Below are 27,269 nucleotides of genomic sequence, written 5' to 3'. Positions count from 1 at the left end.
TGGAATACTGTTCAAAGCGGCGTTAAAAACAACTCACTCACTTATATTGACGACATGTTGACTTGGAATATGTCGTTAACGGACGCTTGATACACGTCAGTTCGAGATGCGCAGTGGACACAAAAACGGACGCCCTTAACAGTATTTCAGTCAATATCAAGGGGTTTGAGATTAAAGCCACTTTCACGAAAGCCACGAGTACTAGTATATGCTGCTGTTGTGTCACTTGTAGAAGCGTGTATAGCGTCTCTTTGAAGTTCAAAAGTTCAAGTAAAAAGTAATAATGTGACAAATGAACCTTTGTAAACATACTGTGATATATATTTATATATATACTACCGCGTCTTATAACAGTAATTATTTTTTGCCTGTTACATGTAGAAAAGGTCAAGCACTTATTGATACAGACATCCTTGAATTGATCAGATGTACATTAACCAGAGCGGCGTCTACAAGTTCAGGGGCCAGACAGAGCCCACGCGGAGAAACATCCAATCTCTCCGATAAAAAAAGGTCGGTCAGTAATTAAAAAAACATTTACAAGAAACATTGCAATTCTTCGTGTCATCCCGTTATAAATTGACTCATTTGAAAAAGTCAAAACCAAAAAACTATTGGCGCTAAAAAAAAAATGGATGTGAACGTGTATTAAATCAATAGTTTTTCAATTATCTTCATTTTTTTAAGAAATAAACTACGAGGGTGGTGGTTTATTATACCCTAAAAAAACGGCCATCGCCGCGGTTTATTCTCCTTGGGGTGTTTGAGTGTACGATAAACAACGAGTAACGTTTATTTCTCATATGAGATATCGACATCAATTACAGCTTCGTAAGGATGTTATTAAAATGTACAGGATTTAAAAATATTTACCCGTATTAAATAATGATGACTCCCTGAATACATTCTGATATCGCTAATGTCGGACAAGTCCATTTTAAGAACAGGCTTATTAAGTCCAGAGAAAATGTGCCAAGTTCATAACTCACGTCCATTATGTATACCTTGTAGCTCGCACAGTTTTGGATGCGATTGCTCGGCCATGCTAAGCTACATCTAAGGGGGACAACTAACCACCCTCTCAAATATAGAGCTGACCAATTTACGACGTCATCCAGTTGCGAGCTAATGTTCGAATCTCCAGACATGAAGTCATGTTTTTCATTGTTCTTTGCGATTTATCGCGTAGCTCTTTATTGATTGGCTTGTCCACGGCAATTGTTAGACTTTTTCGGTTGTTGGAGAAGGAGCATCATGGCGTCATATCAAGCCTTTGTCATAATAAAGAGTTGACGTCATGAAGCCTTGATGACGTCACTTTTTATTTGCGACAAAGAGTTGATCTTGTGTCAGCTTACGTGTTATTACGGGACAAGCCAAAAAGCGACTCGTGCCCCTTTCGTGGCCATTATTGGCGACTGGGTTCTGTCTCTGCGCAAACGGACATAGCTAAAGGAATTGTCAACTCGTTGCGTAACGGTATATTTGGCATATTTGTATATACAAGACATATGTCAAATAAAACATTATTCCTGAAGGATTCTTTGACCGAAGTACGCGATGTTGGTTTGTCGTATTTTCGCACATAACATTCATCGATAGAAATCTTCTTGCAGGTTACGGACAGAGGCAAATGGTGACGAATGTTCTTGCAGGTCACAGAAAGAGGCGAGTGGTATCGAATGTTCTGGCAGGTTACGGAAATGGGCAAATGGTGACGAATGTTCTTGTGGTTTCGGAAATGGGCGAGTGGTATCGAATGTTCTTGCAGGTTACGGAAATGGGCGAGTGGTGCCGAATGAGGGTTGATAGATGCGACATCATTCCAGCGACTAACCTTTTGTCTCAATTCGTCATCAGGATATCCATAATTGAATTTTCTAGGAAATCCGATTACGTTTGATATAACATGTCACATGTGAAGGCATACAGCCAGGAAGATACACAATACGTGTTTCTCTTCTACGATTTTTATGTGAAACTGATTTTATAACTAGGTAGACTTGCCTATTTCATCTAGATTTTGAATCTTTTGTTTTAGGTTTTGATTAAAAAAATAAAAATCAGTTATACCGCAGCAATATTGCCGGACTAGAGCTAAGCATAGGGTTTATGGATTGTCTGTCTTCGTGATTTAGTCTTAAAAGATAAAAAAAAATTTTTACTTGCGGCATCTAATCCTTAAGACTCATGACACATTGTTAGCATAATGATGTATCAAACGTGCATTTGCTGTTGTTTTTATTCCACAATAATCGGTTACAGGGCGGCACAGGCGACAGATATGTGTGGCGATGTGGCGCGGTATGGACTGGGAAGAAACGAGAGTCATCTCATGTGGTAGTAGAATGTTTCATCACACACATGCTCGTTCATCATACCATAGGTGCTGCGCCAGTCACAGACACATTCACTCCGTGTAAGTACAGACACTGAGACTCTTCACAGAGCCATTCATCACACCATTCAGAAGCGTGGGGAAGTCTCCGAAACTGTTTATCAACATGGAAATCTTTTAGCGAATAGGAGAAACGGAATGTGACAGGAGAATTTAACCGATGCCTGTTGATGGACTAGGCTTCAGCTGGATGATCCGTACTTAATAGATACTACTCAATATTTGCTAAGAACCAGACCTTTGACTGATGATGACAACAATACAGTAGTCTATAAAAAAACAGCGATGGGCAATAGCATCAATAATTGAATGGTTTAATTTCATGTCCTATCCTAGTGTTGAGTAGTACATTAGCACATTAGCTGGACAAGAATTTTTTTTTAAATTTCGTTTTCATTATAAAAGATGTTCTTTCGTGATCTAGATAATGAAATAGATGAAGATTGTACTTATTTTTCTATTTCTCTCTTTTCTAATTTTTTGTTTGTTTGTTTGTTTGTTTGGAGCGGGGGGGGGGGGGGGGTCCATTAGTTTATTGTTATTTACGGGATGCTCCAACCCCAATCTCTCACCCCTACATGACAAAGCCAAAGGAAAATTAAAGTATTACAATACTACTCGACATTTGGTAAGGACCACACCTTTGACTGTTGATGGTCATAAGACAATAGTCTGTCAAAAAAAACAAACGCTAGTAATGACATCAATCATTTAATGGAGGATTCCACGGGTAAACAGTTGATAACAACATTAACAACTCATCGTTATGATACAGCAGCATCTTGCAACTGTATCTTGGCCACCAAATGTCTTGGTGTTTGGCAAATGTTGAGTTGTATATTCATGTATGTTTCTGTATGTGCAGCGTACAGGGGAGAGCAGTTATATTGATGTTAAATGTTACAGTTAATTTGTCAATTTGGAAAAACACCAACTCAGGAAATTGGGAACATTACCGATGCCATCGGGGAGTCGGCGTAATTAGTGATTATGATTATGTTTTACCAAACAACTAACGGCGTAAGATAGTCAGTTGCTACTGGAGACGGATAACATACACATGGTAAAATGTGTTTGGAATGTAATAACATACAAATTATGTTCCATCAAAACACATTTAGGATCTAAACACATGAACAGAGCTATGGCCTCACAGCCTAAACACCACATAAACACAATATCCCCATTATCTGAACATGTTTAAGAAATTAAACATGTTTACGACAAAGTGCATATCATTGTGTTTAAGCTTTCTTTTTTTATTTTAATATTTTAAATATCCCTATTGATTCTATTCTTTTTCTCCACTCTCGTCCCCCCTGTACAACAGAAGCATGTCTATGAAGATGTCCAGGATATCAGTGTTTGAATCCAACAGCTGATGTTCAAGGCTAGAGCACTATAGTGTGTCCTTGGATTGATGCACTGTGTTGTTATGGGAGTGGTCCTTATATGGACTTAATGGTGAATGTTATCTTAAAGCAAAGGTTTGACATGTGCATTATTGTCGGCACATTTACTACATTTGTGTTATAATTACTAGAATGTTTCTACCAGAACCTATTAGTGTATATAGAAGACAATATGTTGTACAATTATCTTGGTCATAATGTAGAAACACGTTTCTGATTTTGGCACTGATTTGACAGTTACCGATTGTCGTTATGCTTCAGTTGCAATACTACGCGCCCACCCTCCCGTGCCACCCTGACCCTACACAAGTACCACCCTCTCATGTCGCCCTGACCCCACACAAGTACCACCCTCTCATGTCACCCTGACCCAACACAAGTACCACCCTCTCATGTCACCCTGACCCCACACAAGTACCATCCTCTCATGTCACCCTGACCCCACACAAGTACCACCCTCTCGTGCCACCCTGACCCCACACAAGTACCATCCTCTCATGCCACCCTAACCCTACACAAGTACCACCCTCTCATCTCGCCCTGACCCGACACAAGTACAACCCTCTCGTGTCACCCTGACCTTACACAAGTACCACCCTCTCGTGCCACCCTGACCCCACACAAGTACCACCCTCTCATGTCACCCTGACCCCATACAAGTACCATCCTGTCATGCCACCCTGACTTCACACAAGTACCACCCTCTAATGTCGCCCAGACCCCAAACAAGTACCACCCTCTAATGTCGCCCTGACCCCACACAAGTACCACCCTCTAATGTCGCCCTGACCCCACACAAGTACCTCCCTCTAATGTCGCCCTGACCCGACACAAGTACCACCCTCTAATGTCTCCCTGACCCCACACAAGTACCACCCTCTCGTGCCACCCTCACCCCACACAAGTACCACCCTCTAATGTCTCCCTGACCCCACACAAGTACCACCCTCTCGTGCCACCCTGACCCCACACAAGTACCATCCTCTCATGCCACCCTAACCCTACACAAGTACCACCCTCTCGTGACACCCTGACCCCACACAAGTACCACCCTCTCATGTCACCCTGACCCCACACAAGCACCATGCCCCCATCCACCCAGACCCCACACAAGTACCACCCTCTCATGCCACTCTGACCCCACACAAGTACCACCCTCTCATGCCGCCCTGACCCTACACCACTTCCTACAAGAACACAACTAACCCTGATGTACTAACACCCACGTCCTACTGACACTAGAACAGGACTCATAACAGCGTCATGAAGCTACAACTTTGGCGGAATACTCGGTATAAGAAGAACTGTCCATTGCTTCGGCCTTCCCTGAGAGACGTCGGTAACGGCAAACAGATGGAGGACGCCGCCGGAATGTTAACTACGGCGATGCGTTCCTCAGTGTGATAAGTGCTGTCTGATAGTTGAACACATTATGCTCATATCAGTTAAAGTGGCACTACAATCAGGAGCTGTTGGTGTCAGGAAGTGACGTATTTGACTGTGGTGAAACATTCCCAGGTCTGGGAACTGGGCAAAACATATGTTTTGTATGTTGTTTAATTCTGCACTCAGCAATATCCAGCTATATTACAGCGGTCTGTAAATAATCGAGTTTGGATAAGAAAATCCAGTGACTGACATCATGAGCATCGATCTACGCAATTGGCCAGTGCGCCTGACAACCCGATCCCGTTTGTCACCTCTTGCGAAAAGCATGGGTTTCTGAAGATCAATCCTCACCTGGAATCTTCACGGGTATATAACAGTAAACAACCCTCCATTTGTGGGATAAAACGTGCTGTGTAATTACACGGATTAACATTTAAGATAGACATTTTACTCCGCTTCAAAACTATGTCTTGATTAAATACTAATTTTTATCATTAAGGGCGTTGTGGTAGTGTTGTGGTTGAAGCGTTTGTTCGTCACGCCGAATGACAGGGTTCGATTCCCAACATCGGTATAGTTTGTGAGTCCATTTTTGGTATTACGTCATAACAATGGTTGTGTCATTGACCTCAAAATAACATCATGGTTGATGAATGAGCATGTTGATGTGGTATTTCGTTGATCACGCGTAGATGTCAAGACTAAGGATAAAGTTTGGTAATGAATATTTTCGTGTAATTGTTAGTACTTGTATGTTGGTCGATGAGACACACTCGTGTTAAAGGTACGTCTACACTGATGGTAGTGTCTTCAACACCTGATTAAGCTGTCATGGCTTGGACTACCACTTTCGTTCCTCTCGCTGAGGTTGAATATTGCAACTGATATGACAAACATATTTTTGAAGATCTCTCCTTTCTTGGCCATTTAGAGTAAGGAAGAAAATGAACCCGTGAACTTTATTTCAGTAACTCAAGTCGTTACAAACAGTGAAGAAGGTGTTATCCATTAACGTGTCCATAAGGCTTTAAACGTTCTCAGTGAGAAAAACAAATATACCTTTACATATTCCCAAAAGAGTGAGTGAGTTGGGTTTAACGCCGCTTTGAACAGTATTCCTGCGTGTCAGCTTAATGTGGGAGGAAAGCCCGAAGTGATGCAGGTCTCAGACGTTTACCAATTATGAAACCCACGAGCACGGGTATGGTGCTGACAAACCTAGAAACATAATCGGGTCGAACCGGGACTCGAACCCACGACCACAGGCTCTGGCGTGCCCAATTAAGGGACGCAACTCTGTACAGCAAATTGCGGCAACTTAGACGACTGTGCCACCCGTGCCCGTTACCCTTTCGAGGGGATACACACGTACAGCTATTTCAACAATTCCTAGAAGTCGATAACGTATGTTTCGAACCCACGACCATTGCTTCTGGCGTGCCAAATTAAGGGACGCAACTCTGTACAGCAAATTGCGGTACCTTAGACGACAGGCCCAACCGTGCCCGCTTTTCCTTAAGAGGGGATACACACGTACAGCTATTTCAACAATTCCTGGAAGACAATAACGGATGTTTGTTTCCGCTAAACACTTCCATTGCGTTCTCAGTAACCTCCCTCGAAGCTCTGTTCTAACAATCACCGTCCATCTCTAACTACAAAGGGACTTAGAACAAGCCCTCCCTGGGGTAATTAATCATACATGTTATGTTACATGTAAATTTCCTCGGGGAACGTGGAGCGAGGCTGATCACACCATCACGGGTCGGTCTGATTGGTGTTTGTCATCTGGCTGATGTATACAGCATTCAGCTGATACGCAGTTCGCTTGAGACTTGGCACAGAGGTCGCTGTTGATGCGAGGCGATACAGGCAAGAGTTACAGATTTAACTCCCGCTGCGGCCGATGAAATGGCAAAAATCGTCTCATTAAACATATTGTATCAAGGGGCAAAATCCAATTTCAATGTATTACAAAAATATTTGAGCGTTCTTTTTTCATAATATGGACGAACGAATATCGAAAGCATGGTTTTATTATTCTGAAAATATTTGCAATAAAACAAAAGGGGATTTCCAGAAACGTTGGCTAAGAGAAAACTCTTGTGACTTGATCGAGAGAAGACTCCTTCAATTTATACACTAAACATGACGCCATGCAAAAACTGTATGCATTGCTCTCAGTAAGGAATGGTATCTCGCTGTATGGAGCTAGGGAGAATGATATCAAACCGAAAACTGATTACGTCACGAATAATCAACTGCATTTGTGGAAGTAAAAATCTTAGAGTGTATCAATAGGCGAATTGTACGGAAGCCTCTAGGGCCATTTGTGTTTTTGTTTATTGCTTGAAAATTTCAAGATACTTAGTTGAAATACTATGTTGAAATTTCAACTCAGTATCTTGAAATTTCAACTATGTATCTAGAAATTTTAACTCAGTATCTTGAAATTTCATTAAGTATTTTGAAATTTCAACTAAGTATCTTGAAATGTTAAGGGGAAAAATGGCCCTAAAAGGCTTCCCTACTAAAAGGCATCCGTAGAGTTGTTTCTCCAGTAGAATTATCAGCAGCACAGGCGACCAAAACAACGTAACCCTGATGTTGAGCCTATAGTGTGTTTGAGATAAGATGAAGATAACTGTATGTTGCATGCTCGTCTGTCTCCCAGAGAATAAATCAAATATTAACGAATCCAACCCAAGTCTAGAATGAATGGCAAGCATTGTTTTGGACTCCTTTTGAATATTATTTTGTAGATTTACATTTCTAAGTAAGGTAACTATGTTTCTGGAACATGAATGTTTTGTCTGGTTGCATGCGTGAAGCGATAAAGGTAGATCGCATCAGTCAGTATATGTCATTAACACAGTTGGTGATATTGAATATAATACAAGATTAACTGGCCTACATTTCTGTGCGAGGTTTGAGGTTTAAAGCTATTATCGGAACATAGTAGCCAGCTGATAACAATAATATTCAGCCCTAACGATCAGCATTGTATGGTGCGTGCATAAGGGGTTCAAGTCTGTTCAGATCGACAGGGGACGTGTTGAAGAACGTTAATCTATTGTAAACATTTCCACTGACGGACCTTTGATTGTGCTGGGCTGTTCAAACACGTCCTGGGTTGAAAACATGCTTAACAACAGGTTTGTTTTCATGCATGTTAAATTACAACGTGTCACTCCCATCATCTCCCACGAGAACCTATGATGACGCGTCAAGGCACATCTGGTGTGATTAGACTGGCTTCATCTCTATCGTCAGTCATCTCCAGGCTCTTCCGTGGCTGACACGGACCCTAGGGCTTCATTTATACCACTGACCGTTGGCAATCAGTCTCTCCCCTCCATCCCCTCCATCGCCTTTCACCGATGACACGGCATACACAAACCCGCTTTTATTCCCCCGAACTCCCCCTCTCTGTCTCCCACTCTCCGTCTTCCCCTCTTCGTCTTCCTCCTCTGTCTCCCCTCTCCGTCTTCCCTCTGCGTCTTCCCCTCTCCATTTATTCCTCTCTGTCTCCCACTCTCTGTCTTCCACTCTCTCCTCTCTGTCTTTCTCTCCCCGTCTTTCCTCTGCGTCTTCCCCTCTTCGTCTTCCCCTCCATCTATTCTTCTCTGTCTTCCACTCTCTCCCCTCTGTCTTCTCCCTCTGTTTTCCCCTCTTCGTCTTCCCCTCTGTCTTCCCTCTCTGTCTTCCCCTCTGTCTTCCCCTCTCCCTCTTCCTCTCTGTCTTCCCTTCTCCGCCTTATCGCTCTGTCTTCTCTGTCCCTCTCTGCCTCCCCTATGTCCCCCTCTGTCTTCCCCTTGGTCTTCCGTCTCTGTCTTCCTCTCTATTTCCCCCTCTGTCTTCCCCTCTCTGTCTTCCCCCCTCCGCCTTCCCTCTCTGCCTCCCCTATGTCCCCTCTGTCTTCCGCTTTGTCTTCCGTCTCTGTCTTCCTCTCTATTTCCCCCTCTGTCTTCCCCTCTCCGCCTTCCCTCTCTGCCTCCCCTATGTCCCCTCTGTCTTCCCTTCTCCGCCTTATCGCTCTGTCTTCTTTCTGTCTTCCCCTCTCTGTCTTCCCCTCTCCGCCTTCCCTCTCTGCCTCCCCTATGTCCCCCTCTGTCTTCCCCTTTGTCTTCCGTCTCTGTCTTCCTCTCTATTTCTCCCTCTGTCTACCCCTCTCTGTCTTCCCGTCTCCTTCTTCTCCTATCTTTCCCTATCTATCTCCTCCCCGTCATCTCCTTTCTGTCTTCCCGTCTCCGTCATCTCCCTCTATCTTCTCTCTCCGCCGTCCCCTCTGTCTTCCCTTCTCCGCCTTATCGCTCTGTCTTCTTTCTGTCTTTCCCTCTCTGTCTTCCCCTCTCCGCCTTCCCTCTCTGCCTCCCCTATGTCCCCCTCTGTCTTCCCCTTGGTCTTCCGTCTCTGTCTTCCTCTCTATTTCCCCCTCTGTCTACCCCTCTCTGTCTTCCCGTCTCCGTCTTCTCCTATCTTTCCCTATCTGTCTTCCCCCCCTGTCATCTCCTTTCTGTCTTCCCATCTCCGTCGTCTCCCTCTTTCTTCCCCCTCTGTCTTCTCCACCTGTCTTCCCTGTCTTCCCCTCTGTCTTCTCCCTCTATATTCCCCTCCGTCTTCTCCCTCTGTCACACCTCTGTCTTCTCCCTCTGTCTTCCCCTCCGTCTTCTCCCTCTGTCTTCTCCCTCTGTCTTCTCCCTCTGTCTTCTCACTGTCTTCCCCTCCGTCTTCTCCCTGTCTTCTCCTTCTGTCTTCTCCCTCTGTCTTCTCCCTCTGTCTTCCCCTCTGTCTTCTCCACTTGTCTGCTCCCTCTTTCTTCTCCCTCGTCTTCTCCCTCCGTCTTCCTCTCTGTCTTCTCCCTCTGTCTTCCCAATATGTCTTCTCTTCTCTCCCCTGTCTTTTTCCTCTGTCTTCCCCTCTCTGTCTTTACTCTATATCTTCCCCTCTGTCTTCTCCGTCTGTCTTTCCCTCCGTCTTCTCCCTCTATCGTCCCCTCCGTCTTCTCCCTCTGTCTTCTCCCTCTGTCTTCCCCTCTCCGTCTTCCAGTCTGTCTTCTCCCTCTGTCTTCCTCTCTGTCTTCTCCTCTGTCTTTCTCTTCTCTCCCTGTCTTTTCCCTCTGTCTTCCCCTCTCTGTCTTTACTCTATATCTTCCCCTCTGTCTTCTCCGATTGTCTTTCCCTCCGTCTTCTCCCTCTATCGTCCCCTCCGTCTTCTCCCTCTGTCTTCTCCTATGTTTTCCCCCTGTCTTCCCCTTTGTCTTCTCCCTCTGTCTTCCCCTCTCTGACTTAACTCTGTCTTTTCTGTCTATCTTCCTCTCTGTCTTCTCCCTCTGTCTTCCCAATATGTCTTCTCTTCTCTCCCTGTCTTTTTCCTCTGTCTTTACTCTCTATCTTCCCCTCTGTCTTCTCCCTCTGTCTTCTCCCTGACTTCCCCTTTGTCTTCTCCTCTGTCTTCCCCTCTCTGACTTTACTCTCTGTCTTCCCTGTCTATCTTCATCTCTGTCTTCTCTGTCTTCCCAATATGTCATCTCTTCTCAGTCTTCCCCTCTCCGTCTTCCCCTCTCTGTCCACCCACCGACTTTCCCTATCTGTCTTCCCCCTCTATTTTCACCATCTCTGCCTTCCCCATCTGTCTCCCCCATTATTTTTTCCTCCTCCACCTGTCTTCCACTCTCTGTCTTCCCCTCTCCACTCTCTGTCTTCCCCACCCTGCCTTCCTCCTCTTTCCCCCACTCTCTGCCTTCCCCGTCTATGTTTCCCTTCCGTCTCTCCCACTCTCTGCCTACCCTCTACCGTCTTCCCATGTCTATTGCGAGCCAAGTACATCGCATCTCATTTCATTATGAAAAGCTTCCATCTCTTTGAAAGCCAGATCACAGAACGGAAACGACTCCCAGTGGTCGCGTGTTGATATCGCATGCCATTAGTAATAGCCGCCTATTAATATTGTATGTAATGTAGCGTACATTCCCATATACGTGCCTATGTTGCAGATTTTATCACTTTTCTGATTACCTCTCCCAAAGTTACCACGAAATAATACCAAGGTAAACTATCGATATCCGTCTCCAATATTATCTATTTATGTTTCGACGTCCACAAATGATGCTGTGAAAATCAATATGCACCATCACAACAAATATACACAAATATACACTACACGTATGCCTTATGTAACGTTTGCCTTACCGTCATAAATTAACTTATCAGCTTATCATGGCGTGACGTAACGGCACTATCTTTAGACAACGTATATAGAGTTGATTAATATACAACTTATGGACTCGTTCACTTTTGTACAGTGTTGAATTATATATCGTTAAGGAAATCTAAACAATTTGATATTTTGTATTCTATGTGGAACAGCGGTCAATTGTACTATTGTCGAACACAGCAATTCATAATACAGCATACAGTAAACTACGGTTATAACGAACTCAAAGGGACTACTAATTTTAGTTCGTTATAACCGTAGTTCGTTATATGCATATATACAGCATAACTACAGCAAATAGTCGGGACCAAAAAGTAAGTTCGTTATATCCGTCAGTTCGTTATAAGCGTGTTCGTTATAACCGTAGTTTACTGTATTCCCTTAATTGCTTTTCCCTGGGCCATGGCGATAATCACATCTACAAGTGAAAGTGCAGGGCAACGCCTATCAATTGTCATCCATAAGTATATATGTTTACATATCTTCCCTATGTTTACATATATACTGCTATATAGGCAGTGGTAAATATCTGTCTGGTATTTCGACATCACCTGTATGCATAGCCGCGAGTGGGATACGCCTGCTTGCTAGACATGACTATTTGTAATTGTATTGTTTTAATTCTATAACCGCCTGAAGAAGTTTTGACATAGCTTATTCTTCGTCTTCAATTTGAGCTAATTTTCCCGTCGACACACACGTCGACAGAACTAAGAATAATGTCTCCAGCGAATTGTGTTATGTAGTTTGTAAACCTTACAAGCGGGAATGCTGTCTCCTTACTTCCTTGAGACTACACACACACACACGCTTAAGACTTGTTGTTTAGAATGTATCCTTGACAATAGTCCCGAACATCAGTTGAAGGTATTCTCCCGTACTTAGCTGTCGGTACAGGCCAATTTATTAACCCACTACGGAATCAGATAATGTTTTGAGGTTTCTCTGTGTCTCGGGCCAACTCCAGCGGTAAATTCGATAGTTCGGGAGGTGGAAGGTGCACTGTACTTCACGGTGTCGACGTAAATCGTGTTATGTTCTTGGTAGGAGTGTCGAATGTCGCGCCCTTAGAGCGTGAGGGAACATTGTTGTAAGCTAATGGAACGTATGATGAACATTAGACACCCATGGCTACACTGAAGATATTGGCATACTACCTAAGAGGCTGACCTTGGGCCTTTTGGGGCGAACAGCGTTTCAATGGTTTTTGATGCACTGAAAATAATGGCCCTCCTTCAATCGTTGTCATATTTCGGATGACCCTCCCTATGTCCTTGTACACCTTTTTCATGATACTCCCCGAAGAGACAAACTAGAAAAGTACTGTATATTTTATAATATAATGTCAATCATTCCATGACCCTCACCAAATATGTAAGTATTTAGACTTGTACCATATGTTGCCGTGTTTCTTTTCAGATGAACAATTGACTTGTCTTCGCTGTAGGGCCCTATTGTAATCGTTCGATTTTTATTATTATTATTATTGTTGTTGTTGTTGTTGTTATCATTATTATTATTACCATCATCATCGTCGTCGTCATCGTCGTCGTCCTCAGCATCATAAACACCTGATCAGGATATCGTCGGAATCGTACAATCGACACTGCTCCCAGCAGAGATTTGTAATGAATATATTGAAAAGGCATTGTCGCTTTTATTTATTGTTAGTGGTAAATAGTTTTTATTGCCATGTAGATGACGTAATTCAAGATACACTAAGTAAGAATGAAATGGGTGTCATATCGCTTAACAACAAAGGTCAATATACACAGTGTCACGTGCAGTTAAATATATCGGATTATTCCACAACAGGCGCGACAGACAAACTCTGTTGTGTTAATATCGTTGTCAATATATACCGAGAGTTCCCCACTGTCTGTCAATTTGTCCATTTCCACAGACTTAACAAAGACTTTTCTTGTCAACTGGAGACACATTAACGTCACCTGTCTGCCGCGATCTTATCAGCCGCCTAATCAGTAACGAACAGGATCATATTCAATAAAATAACTCGTTTGTCTTTTGGAATTTTGATCACAGCATTACCACAACTCCAACTGCCGCTAGTGTTGCTGTAATCTCACCGTGGTATTTCACATAGTCAACATCACATCATCACATCATCACAAAACTCTCGCCCCTAACATCAGAACAACATACCTGTTTCCTACATTGTAGCAAGGCATAATATTATTTTTGCATCGTTGAAGCACAGACCGGAACGAGTCTAGTGCAAATATACATGAAAGCCTTCCTAGCTGGATCTTTGGAACATGTCGCCACGTGGTGAAGTGGACGGTGCTGTCGATGTTGAAGAGCCCAGCATCTGGGAACACAATAAAATGTACGTTGATCACCTTGTCGCTGTTTATCAAGACCTGCTAGTTGATGTAACCATTTTATATGGGCTCCTATACGTGGTGCATGACGCATGTTTTATATCAGCTTCTGTTGCTCTACTTATCGGGTTATTTTGGGGTTCTACCATCACCAGATCTGTCTCCATCTTCCCGAGGCAAGAGAGTTAACTGACTATGTAAGGCTAGTTTCCACTTTTGCAGAACTAGGCTGGAATTAGGGAGATACATAATTGTCGGACTAACGAGTCTATGCATAGTCCAATCAAAATGGCGTAACGAAATCGACATCCGGTTCGTAAACTGTCGTGCAGATTTCGGTCGATTGCAGGATTTGCAAAGCATGTGTACCGCGAACTCGGTGTCAACAGATATTTTCCAAATATGTTCATGTTTTCAATTAAGGTGCTCACGTGATTTGATGTACATTGCGAAGTAAGACCCGTTTTATTACAAAATAGATCTTGATTATTGATCAGATCGCCTTGACAGGGTGCCGCCATTTTGTTTGAAGCAAATTGAAGTGACATGAGAAGTGGAATCTGATTGGTCAATAGGAGGGACATAGAAGGGATATAACTCGTTATAGCCACTGGTGGCGCTACGATCGAGCCCAGAAATTCCAGCCAAGTTCGGCAAGGGTCGAAATTGGACTTCCAGTTAACTCCCTTGCCTCGGGAAGATGATCTGTCTCTATAACCCATTGCTCTGGTTACATACGGGCTTTAAGAACTGCGTATACTATGCGTTGTCTCTACACAACGTGTAGACTCGGTGACCCTTAATTAATGAGAATGAATGGCCAGTGTGACTGATAGATCTCTGTAAATGTGAGAAATGTGAGGACGGTCCAACGCTGCTTGAAATATGTTGGTTTTCCAGTTGACGTCTTTCTCTGGCTAACAATTGTTTTTCACGCACAGCATCCAGCAGTGGCCGATATATCTTCATTGGTTAAAACCTGTGGACAAAATATTCTCTAGCCTTTATATATCAGTTAGTTATGTTAGGGGTTGGTGAGTCAGGGGGAATCACAGGAGGGTCACCGAAATATTACGTCTAGAGGGTAGGGTAAAAAACTACAGATTAGGGATATGCTTCCGATATCATTTTTGTTACTGTTGCGTCAAACTTGGAAATGTTTTCCACATATCTACAATACAACCACTTATGCCCTAACAGTTTTACATCATGTTAACATCAGCCCTACATTATGTTAACATCAGCACTACATCATGTTAACATCGTTCTTACATCATGTTAACATCGGCTCTACACCATGTTAATATCGGCCCTACATTATGTTAACATCAGCACTACATCATGTTAACATCGTTCCTACACCATGTTAACATCGTTCCTACATCATGTTAACATCAGCCCTACATTATGTTAACATCGTTCCTACACCATGTTAACATCGTTCCTACACCATGTTAACATCAGCCCTACATTATGTTAACATCGTTCCTACATCATGTTAACATCAGCCCTACATCATGTTAACATCGGTCCAACGAATTAGATGATTACTAAGGTATGGATGCAAAACATTGCCCAATCTGATTTTAACTTCCCGAACTTTATCGCACATAGCATAAAGTGATATCGCTCATAACATGAAAAATCTTTCTCAGATGAAAAATCGATTACACGTGATTTCAAACTTGAACCTACAACCAATAATCGCCGATTAACAAAATTATATTTCCTCTACAATCGAGGTTGTGACGCAAATAGGATTGATTTATGAGGTCCAGCTTTGAAGACGATAAAGGTCACACAAGGAAGTAGTGTAGTGTGCAATCTGCCTCCCCCCACAGGGTACGCTATAGATGTGTGACAGAACATGGGCGTTTGAAAGGAATTTAATTCGGAAAGACCATCGATTATTTCTCATCAGTACCCCGGGGCTGGCTGCATGCAATCAAGAGAAAATGATTAGAGAAATCAAGATCAATGACTTGTACATGTATATGATGAAATAAATCAGTTTTATTTTATGATTGATTTGCTAAAGAAAACATTTCGAACGATTCATCGAAATGCTCACAGAGGATATCAGTCAATGCGCAATATGGTATATATCACTGATAATAGATGTTCGACAAAAATAAATATTTCCAATACATATTTTCCATAAATACTTGTCCTTTCTCTAGTTTGTTCCCTATATATGTACCCTTAGGGCACTAAGTGAGTGAGTGAGTGAGTTGGGTTTAACGCCGCTTTAAACAGTATTCCAGTTATATCACGGCTTGTCAGCTTAATGTGGGAGGAAAGCCCGAAGTGATGCAGGTCTCAGACGTTTAAGCTCAATTAAACAGACAATACCTTGCCGCAATATTTCTGGACTTCAGCTAAGCCTTCGACGTGGCAAAACTAGCACAAAATGGAGCAGCAGGGAACATGGCACATAGACAGCTTTCTGCAAGACAGGCCGCTGTCGGTTAAAGTGAGTGAGTGAGTGAGTTGGGTTTTACGCCGCTTTTAACAGTATTCCAGTCATATCACGGCGTGTCAGCTTAATGTGGGAGGAAAGCCCGAAGTGATGCAGGTCTCAGACGTTAACCACTTCGGTGAAACCCACGAGCACGGTTATGGTGCTGACAAACCTAGAAACATAATTGGGGCGAACCGGGATTCGAACCCACAATCATAGGTTTCTGGCGTGCCAAAGCGACGCAACTCTGCACAGCGAATCGCGGCGCCTTAGACGACTGGGCCACCTGTGCCCCCTTAGGATACTAAGGGGCACTGCTGCAGTTGATTTCAAGATGGGTTTAAGCACTATTAAGTAAGCTGTCCGCGTGTCAGATTCATGTGTGAGAAAAACCCGGAATCATGCAATGCAAATCGAACCCACGACCAGCGGATCCCGGCGTGGGCAAGGGACACAACCCGCACAGGAAGTTGGCTCTTAAGACGTTAAATGAAAACTAATTAATTTCTTTACACATGCAGTTTGTAAACCAAGCAGGAATGTCACAATTCAATTTTTAATCATAACCATCTTTTGTTGATTTAGTAAACGATAACTCCCGTGAAGATCCGGGGTAGAATAGGTCTTCAGCCACCCATGCTTGCCGTAAAAGACGACCGTGCTTGTCGTAAGAGACGACTAACGGGATCGGGTGGTCAGGCTCGCTGACTTGGTTGATGCATGTCATCGTATCCCAATTGTGGGAATCGACGCTTATGATGTCAATCATTGGATTGTCTGGTCCAGACTCGATTATTTACAGACCGCCGTCATATGGCGGGAGTATTGCTGAGTGCGGCGTAAAACAACAAACAAACAAACATAGTAAGCGATGAAAAAAAACCGATGCTAACCTCCAAATGCTAAATGCTTCGTACATAAACTTTACCAACAGATGCAGAGACCTATCGATTTGCTGAAAAACACTGCATTTAGGGCTGAGAAGCAGATCAATGAACATAGTGGCGAAGATGTAGATTACATTGGCAACAGCAGAGATTCTCAAATAACCAGTTCTCTTGAAATTATAGTCAGAGATAGATTGCGATCGAAGAGGATTAGACCATCTGTAAACCTTACGCTGAATGCAAGCATGTAAGTAGATAACAGGATTCTGAATTAACTAGAGGTTTCCTTTTTATTAGAAATATCACATCACGCCAGTTAAAAGCAAGAAAATATGTTTTCCCTCAGTAAATCCCAATGTGACTGCACTAACGCTAGCCCAGGTGCATTAAGATAAACACGCGTGCAGGTGCGTCGAGCAGGTAGCAGGATACTGCACGTGTATGTATGACTTGTTCAAATACATGTCACTGGATTGTCTGGTCAAGACTCGAATATATACAGTCCGCCGTCATATAGCTGGAATATTGCTGATTGCGGCGTAAAACAACAAATACACAAACATCATGTGCATGACCACCGAGTACGTTAGAATCATGACCGTGTAGATCAGGTTTAAAATCCTTCAGCAACCCGAGCTTGTCGTCTTCAGCCTCCAGTCTTCAGCAGCCGATGCTTATCCTCTTCAGCCTCCAGTCTTCAGCATCCCATGCTTGTCGACTTCAGCCTGCAGTCTTCAGCAACCCATGCTTGTCGTCTTCAGTCTCCAGTCTTCAGCAGCCGATGCTTATCCTCTTCAGCCTCCAGTCTTCAGCATCCCATGCTTGTCGACTTCAGCCTGCAGTCTTCAGCAACCCATGCTTGTCGTCTTCAGTCTCCAGTCTTCAGCAACCCATGCTTATCCTCTTCAGTCTGCAGTCTTCAGTAACCCAAGCTTGTCGACTTCAGCCTGCAGTCTTTAGCAACACAAGCTTATCCTTCAGCCTCCTGTCTTCAGCAACCCATGCTTGTCGACTTCATCCTGCAGTCTTCAGCAACCCAAGCTTATCCATCAGCCTGCAGTCTTCAGCAACCCATGCTTGTCGACTTCAGCCTGCAGTCTTCAGTAACCCATGCTTGTCGATTTCAGCCTTCAGTTTCCAGCAACATCAACCCATGCTTGTCGATTTCAGCCTGCAGTCTTCAGCAACCCATGCTTGTCGACTTTAGCCTTCCGTTTCCAGCAACAGCAACCCATGCTTGTCGATTTCAGCCTTCAGTTTCCAGCAACAGCAGCCCATGCTTGTTGCCTTCAGCCTCCAGTGTTCAGCAACCCATGCTTGTCGTCTTCAGCCTTCAGTCTTCAGCAACAGCAGCCCATGTTTGTCGTCTTCAGCCTCCAGTGTTCATCAACCCATGGTTGTCGTCTTCAGCCATCAGTCTCCAGCAACCCATGCTTGTCGTCTTCAGCAACCCATGCCTGTCGTCTTCAGCAACAGCAATCCATGCTTGTCGATTTCAGCCTTCAGTTTTCAGCAACAGCAACCCATGATTGTCGTCTTCAGCCTCCAGTGTTCAGCAGCCCATGCTTGTCGTCTTCAGCAACAGCAACCCATGCTTGTCCTTTTCAGCCTCCGGTGTTCAGCAACAGCAACCCATGCTTGTCGTCTTCAGCCATCAGTCTCAAGCAACCCATGCTTGTCGTCTTCAGCAACCAATGCTTGTCGTCTTCAGTAACAGCAACCCATGCTTGTCGTCTTCAGCCTCTAGTGTTCAGCAACATTAACCCATGCTTGTCGTCTTCAGCCATCAGTATCCAGCAACCCATGCTTGTCGTCTTCAGCAACCCATGCTTGTCGTCTTCAGTAACAGCAACCCATGCTTGTCGTCTTCAGCCTCCAGTGTTCAGCAACAGCAACCCATGCTTGTCGTCTTCAGCCATCAGTCTCAAGCAACCCATGCTTGTCGTCTTCAGCAACCCATGCTTGTCGCCTTCAGCCTCCAGTGTTCAGCAACAGCAACCCATGCTTGTCGTCTTCAGCCATCAGTCTCCAGCAGCCCATGCTTGTCGTCTTCAGCCTCCATTGTAGCAACCCATGCTTGTCGCCTTCAGCCTTCAGTGTTCAGCAACAGCAACCCATGCTTGTCGTCTTCAGCCATCAGTCTCCAGCAGCCCATGCTTGTCGTCTTTAGCCTCCATTGTAGCAACCCATGCTTGTCGCCTTCAGCCTTCAGTGTTCAGCAACAGCAACCCATGCTTGTCGTCTCCAGCCTTCAGTGTTCAGGAACAGCAACCCATGCTTGTCGTCTTCAGCCTCCAGTGTTCAGGAACAGCAACCCATGCTTGTCGCCTTCAGCCTTCAGTGTTCAGGAACAGCAACCCATGCTTGTCGTCTCGAGCCTTCAGTGTTCAGGAACAGCAACCCATGCTTGTCGTCTTCAGCCTCCAGTGTTCAGGAACAGCAACCCATGCTTGTCGCCTTCAGCCTTCAGTGTTCAGCAACAGCAACCCATGCTTGTCGTCTCCAGCCTTCAGTGTTCAGCAACCCATGCTTGTCGTCATCAGCCTCCAGTCTTCAGCAACCCATGCTTGTCGTCTTCAGCAACCCATGCTTGTCGTGGTCAGGCTCAGTAATGCATGTCATCGTATCCCAATCGATGCTCATGATGTCAATCACTGGTACACACTCGATTATTTACACATGGTCGTCATATAGTTTGCAAAGACACAAGTTAGACGTATACTATACCATTCTACTAATTAACAAACGTAGGCGTAATATTATTAAGTTTGACTAAATTAATCGGTCGTATTTGATGTGGTCGTATTACATGTACCTGATATCAGACTGACATCCAGACTGTTCTTCATGGCGTTGTCTTATCATGCATCAAATTTCATTTGAATATTGTGTTATTTGAGACTGATTAGTCTCTCGCGATGATGTCTTGGAGATTATTTAGAACATTGCACATCTCGGTTTATGTTTCATTTTAAAAGGACACTCCATACGGAGTTTCGCCGCATTCACCCATCATCTGCACAATGTGCTTAACCACGTTCGGTGTTTTCACTTGATAGATTTGAGTGGTAGATTCTGGGAAACTCTTGGAGAACCGTTGGTTAAGGCCCTGGTAAATTCTTAGGTTAAGGAACTGGGAAATAATTTGGTTAATATTCTTGGAAAACCTTTGGTTAAGGTCCCGCGAAAAACTTTCGGGATGATCTGGGAAATAATTTGTTTAATGCTCACGGAAAACCTTTGGTTAAGGCCTGGGGAATAATTAGGTATAGGGTTAATGTTTTTTTAGTCTTAGGGCAGGATCTTGGAAATAATTTGGCTCTTGGAAAACCTTTGGTTTGTCATGGAAATCCTTTGGTTAAAGGCTTTAGGATCTTTTGGCAAATGCTATCAACATGTTGGCTCCTGACTTCCTCATTCCTAGGGAAGCAATCTCATCAAGTCCCTGTGTTCTATCTCTAAGACACACGAAACGATCTTAGACAGGCAACGCTATAAGGCTAAGTGGTAAGTTAGCCCAGTTGGTGTATTGTAAAAATTCTAGCGCATGCGCAACACTCACCAATACTCTAGGTTAATGACGTCAGTCTGTAAATAAATCGAATCGGGATCAGACAATGCAGTGATTGATATCATGAGCAAATAATTCACGCATTTGGGATACGATGACATGCATCAACCAAGACAGCGAGCCTGACCATCCATTCCGTTATTCGCCTCTTACGACAAGCATGGGTTACCGCAGACCTATTCTAACCCGAATCTTCACGGCTCCGCTTCTTATTACATGTTTTGGTTGCTAGGGACCTAGTCTAACCCGGAATCCCCACGGGGGTGATGTGCTGCGACATTATGATACAACAGGGTCGCTTCGTATGAGAACTACATGTATATACGAGTACAGTTTGTGAAGGATGAAAAGGGTGTTCAAGTACGGAAAGAATTACCGGAGGTGGGTCGAAAACTACTACAACAACGAATCAGTGTGAATCATAGGATTCTGGTCCACCTAAGGGACACAACTCTGCTTAGCGAATTGTGACGCATTAGACGACTGGGCCACACGTGCCGTTTTCATATGTTTTGGATGCTACTATAAGTGTATTACTCACTTTAAGTTGATTACTACAATTGAATGATTGATTGATGCTCAACGCCGCACTCAACAATATTCCAGCTATAGATAATCGAGTTTAGATTAGTCAATCCAGTGTTTGACACCAATGAGCATCGATCTACGCAATTGGGATACGATGACATGCATCAACCAAGTTAACGAGTCTCATCACTCGATCCCGTTAGTCGCCTCTTGCGACAAGCTTAGATTGCTGAAGATCAAATTTAACCCGGATCTTCACGGATATACCTTAATCACTTACTTGCAATATGTGTATTTCAGTGAACTACGGCTGTAACGAACGCAAAGGGACCCCTAATGTTAATTCGTTATAACCGTAGTTCGTTGTAAGCATAGTACAACAAATATACAGCAAATGGACGGGACCAAGAAATAGTTCGTTTCATCCGTCAGTTCGTTGTAAACGTACTTTACTATACTTATTGTGAGTGTATTACGCACTTTAGTACGCTGCAACTGGTTACCCACACTTCGAAAGTCCATTCAGGATCTTCGAACTTGAGACATTTAATATTTGCGGTAAATGTCAGTTTCGAGAAAATGCGATAGCAACTGAGACCAAATATGCCGCCCGACAAGAACATTCTGTTCTTAATGAAATACGAACTTGTCATCTACAAAAACAGACGGCAACGTCTGCCCTTTGCCAACGCATCAACAGAGGGTCTTGTTTTACTCAGGTGCGATAAAGACGTGTACTGTTACATTCTTATTTAATTAATTTCTTTCTTTTTTTAAAAGAGATCAAAAGAAATGGAAGGAAATACGACACCCTCGGTGATTAACATGTTGAACTAATCTATAAATCTAGTTAAACGTAACAAAATATTGAAGTCAATTCTTCATTGAAGAAAAGTAATATTAAGAGTATGTAATACGTTTAATCCTGCACAATGACTGGGGAATATATCTATTTTATGAAACCAACACCAATCTAATTTTATTAAAGACAAGTCTAGACAGATCTTTTTTAGGAGAGAATTGCGTAATAACATATTTCATGTACTATATGTTGGCATTCTGTAGATCTAGCTCCATACAGTAATGAAGGATTTTTGTTTGTTGTTTAACGCCGCACTCAGCAATATTCACCCTATATGACGGCGGTCTGTAAATAATCGAGTCTGGACCAGAAAATCCAGTGATTGACATCATGACCATCGATCCACGCAATTGGGATACGATGATATGCATCAACCAAGTCAGCGAGCCTGACCAACCGATCCTATTAGTCGCCTCTTACGACAAGCATTGGGTTGCTGAAGAGTTGGGTTTAACGCCGCTTCAGTGAGAGGATGCCAAACGGGAATTAATTCGTGTCGTTACACCTAATTTAGTGTATAACCATGGCTCTCGACATAATAGAACTGAGAATATATTAAAAGTTGTTCCGAGGTTTTGTTTGTTTGTTTGTTTGTTTGTTTGTTTGTTTGTTGTTTAGAGTCGCCCCCTGTGGCTGTTTGTTTTTTATTCGAACTATATGACGGCGGTCTGTAAATAGTCGAGTCTGGACCAGACAATCCAGTGATTGCATCAGAAGTTTTGAAGTGTACCCAGAGTAACATATATAGCGATCTTATACTAAATGAGCTATACTCACGAGCTGTACCCAAATAGTCTCTATGTTTCCCCATCTCTTTCACAAGATTACACCTTGATACGCGACGATCAAATCTGAATAATTTGTAAAGATACACATAAACTCGTTCATTGAAATAGCCGGAAGCTGCGACCACAAACTTCATGTGGCGAAATTGAATTGGCGCGTATCCAGCACGTGTAAATCATCACTTGTGCTGGGGCGTGTTCGATTCGACTGCTCGCAAACAAACTTTTATATTTTATTTATTCTCATTTACTATCTTTCTCATTTTATTATTATTTATCATTTATCGGCCTGTCTTGACGGTAAATAAGTAAGATAAACACGTCTCCTCGGGTTTGGATGAAATGTAAACTTTAGATTCGGGAAAAACCCTAGGTTCTTCCCTGACGCTCCTGTTTGTCCGTTCACACATACGTGAAAATAAGATTGGTTACGTCGAAATTCAAGTGTTTCCCGTTCTCATCCACGTATGTCGTCGCTGACTTGATTGGAAGGGGATAAAACAGCCATGATAGCTGATGTAAACGTTGTGTTTGACAGGAGGCAGTGATTGTGAGCATGTGGATAGATGAACATCCCCATTGTAAAACATTTCCGTTATAACGTGTCAGATTAAATAAGTGAGTGAGTTTGGTTTAGTGATGTTTGAACAGTATTTCTGTACATACAGGCCTTAGACGAGAACTGATTTGGTGAAACCCACGAGCACGGGTATGGTCATGACGAACCGGGATTCGAACCGACCATCACAGGTTTCTGCACGCAAGGGACGCAACTCTGCACAGCGAATTCCGGCAGCTTAGACGACTGGGCCACCCGTGCCCCTACGTATGTAAGAACGCTACGGGCACTGGATCATTATCTGAGATTCGAACCCACGATCAGCGTATCCTGACACGGATATGGGACAGAACTGCATTGATGATTAGCTTTCTTCTACTTTTAGTAGACCGCCCCCGTGATCTAGTGGTAGAGCGTCTGCCCGGAGAGCGGAAGGTCAGGGGTTCGATCCCCAGCAGCGTCATACCAAATGACGTTAAAATATGGCACGTGTCGTGTTTCTGCCTGTCGCTCGGCATAAAGGAGCTAAAACAAGGACACATCCTCTCTTAGTCAGTATACAGTGTCTGAGTGGGATATACATGTTAAGACGGCTGCATGGTATCTCAGTGGGTTAGCACTATAAAATCGGCAATAGTCCTGACCAGTACAAGTAGCCACACACATACACACCCTTGCATGCACGTCGCTATATAAGTGCAATAACCTTGGACGCGTACCCGTGAAGACGCCTGGGTAGAATAGGTCTTCAGCAACCCATACTTGCCGCAAAACTATGCTTGTCGTAAAAGGCGACTAACGGGATCGGGTGGTCAGGCTCGCTGACTTGGTTGATACAGGTCATCGATCCCAATTGCGTGGATCGATGCTCATGATATTAATCACTCGATTGTCAGGTCCGGACTCGATTATTTACAGACCGCCGTCATATAGCTGGAATATTGCTGAGTGCGGCGTTAACAACAAATCAACCAACCAACCTTGGACGCGACGTTAAACCGGATTTCTCCTCACCTCTTCTTTCTGGGTCCCATTCCGCAAAGCGATCTGAACATTAAGGTGATCGTAACCCCTGTACAAAGGCTTACAATCATCGTAGTGCTTTGCGGAACCGGGCCAGATTGATAAACATTCTGTTGCCAGTCACAGAAGGGTCCAGCAATGTTTACACCGATTCCGATTAAGACGTGAGGCTAACATTCTTGTGGTTCACACCGAAAGCAAGCACATTGCAACGCCTTATACACAGTGTCAAAAGGTACTTGAAAGACACTACACATCGACTTGACCGTGGCACTATTGGTAAACCATCGTCGATCACACTTGAACAGAATTGTTCTAGGCTGTCCAGACATCAGTTGGATTTGTTTGCGAAGATAATGCTCTCCGTCAGTTGAAACGAACCATTTGTGTATATCCACATGCCTTCGTTCGGTGAACCTTTGCCCCGTCTAGTGGACGATTTATAGATTTAATTGATGGGCGTCAAGAGTGTTAAATCCCTGAATGCTAACTTAGTGGTAACAGTTGTTGCTGACCATTTGTTCTAGCTGGTCAGTGAAGCATATTTCAACAATGATAAATCCCTTTTCTCGCCACGGCATAACACATAGCCATGCATCTCTGTGAATAGTGTACGACAGGTGCATGTCGGCGAACTAGCTCGAGGTTTTACGGTAATACGTGACGCCTCTCGCTCTGCAGAATCAAATGACTACACTAAACATTGATATATTTAAATTGCATTACACTGATGCAATCAAATACTGGCCCTCCCCACTGTACATCCAATGCCTGCTGTGTGAAGTACATTATCACGTTTGACAGTGAATGGACAGCACAGGTACATTTCTCTAAATAGTTCATACATGGGGCGGTCGGGTAGCCTAGTGGTTAAAGCGTTCGCTCGTCACGCCAAAGACCCGGGTTCGATTCCCGACATGGGTACAATGTGTGAAGCCCATTTCTGGTGTCCCCCGCCGTGATAAGATAAGATAATAAGATAAGATAAGATACTATTTTATTGCAGAAACGTTCCATTACGGGACAGATGCAATTTTAAAAGACAAGACATTATGATTTATATATACATATATACAGACATACATAATTTACATTCCTGTAGACACATACAGAAACAAAATAATCAATATTATATATTTTTATACATAAAATGTCAACGGTTGATTATGAAAGGGTATTTATTGTTTGAAATTATAGATGTGGAAACAAATGCAGTTGATATTGACTGCTTCATTATTTGATAGGATGTATTGAAATAATTTGTCTTCATGACTGTGAACATTTACATTTACATTTTGTCTGGATAGTTTTTCAAAGAGTATATTTCTTTCTCGAGTGTGTTTAATGCAGTGAAGTAAGTAATGTTTTTCGTTATCAATGATTGAACATGTAGAGCATAGCCTCTGATGTAGTGGGGTTGGTGGCTTTGTGTGTCTTCCAAGTTCAATATTTAATTTATGGTTACTTAATCTTAGTTTAGAAAAGTGGACTCGATATTTTTTTACTTTACAGTGACTGAGATAGGGTTCTAATTTTATTTCATTTTTAACTATCCTATATGTCCTAAGTTTGTTTCCTGTGCCTCTTGTTGTATTTACATCTTGAAGAGATTCCTTGAAGAGGGAGTTGAATTTTGATTTGATTTTCTCTTTGAATATAGGTGATAGGAAAGCTGAAATACTCAAATTGTGTTTTCCTAAGAATAGATTTAGCTGGTATACCCATCCTAATCGTTTTTTCACCAAATATGTACTTTCTGTAAAAGCGTTCTGAAGTATTATGTTTTTGGAAGAACAGACATGGTGATAAAAATTTGCTATTTTGATTAATACTGTGTAGATAAGGGGGTAGAGTTCTAGTTCAGCTCGGCTTGCCCAGTTATGTGTTGTTTTGTTGACACCTAATATGGATTTACAAAATTTGAGCTGCAGTTTTTCGGGGATAAATGAATCAAAGTTGTTCAGGAGGATTGATTCTACACCCCAGATTTCACTATTATATAAAATTACTGGCTCGATTAATGTTTTAAATAGTTTGCAAGCAAGAGCTATTGGTATATCTTGGTTAAAAATGGTGGACTGAAGCTTGTGGTAGGCCCCTAGGCCTTTTTTCAAGAGAGGTTTAGCACTGTTTTTAAGTTTACCATTTGCTTCGAAGCGTATTCCTAAATAGTTATAACTATCTGTAACTAGTATTTTTGTATCACTTATGGTCCAAGTATTCTTTTCTTCTGTTTTAATTGATTGTCCAAACACTACAACATTTGTTTTATCACTATTAATCTTTAGGTTATTTGTGGCACAAAATACCTTTAGTCCATCAAGTAACACTTGTAGCTTTTGGGGGGAATCGGCAAATAGAACTAAATCATCGGCAAACAACAAATGACAAATGTTGAAACCATTGAGTGTTATATTATTGCTATCAGATTTGATATAATGTGGAAGGTCATTGAGGAATATATTAAATAATGTGGGAGACAAAATGCACCCTTGTCGTACCCCAATGTTGGATTTAAAGGATTGTGAAACGCCCTTGTCAGTTTTCACTTTATAAGAGATATCACTGTATAGTGATGATATTATTTTAAATATGTTTCCTGAGATTTCATTTGATAATACCTTTGTTAGTAGTAGTGATCTGTCAACTGAATCAAAGGCCTTTTGAAAATCTACAAAGCAAGTGTATAGTTTTTTCTTTTTACTTTTTGTAGAATCTATTAATGTTTTAAGAACAAATACATTATCTGATGTTTGGTAGCCCTTCCTAAATCCAGACTGACAGTGGTCTTGTAATTGGTTTTTGTCCATGTGTTCCATTATTCTTTCATTTATAA

This window comes from Haliotis rufescens, unplaced genomic scaffold (genome assembly GCF_023055435.1).
Source record: "Haliotis rufescens isolate VD_foot unplaced genomic scaffold, xgHalRufe1.0.p SCAF_15, whole genome shotgun sequence".
Taxonomy (NCBI): domain Eukaryota; kingdom Metazoa; phylum Mollusca; class Gastropoda; order Lepetellida; family Haliotidae; genus Haliotis; species Haliotis rufescens.
Note: the sequence above shows the minus strand (reverse complement) of the source record.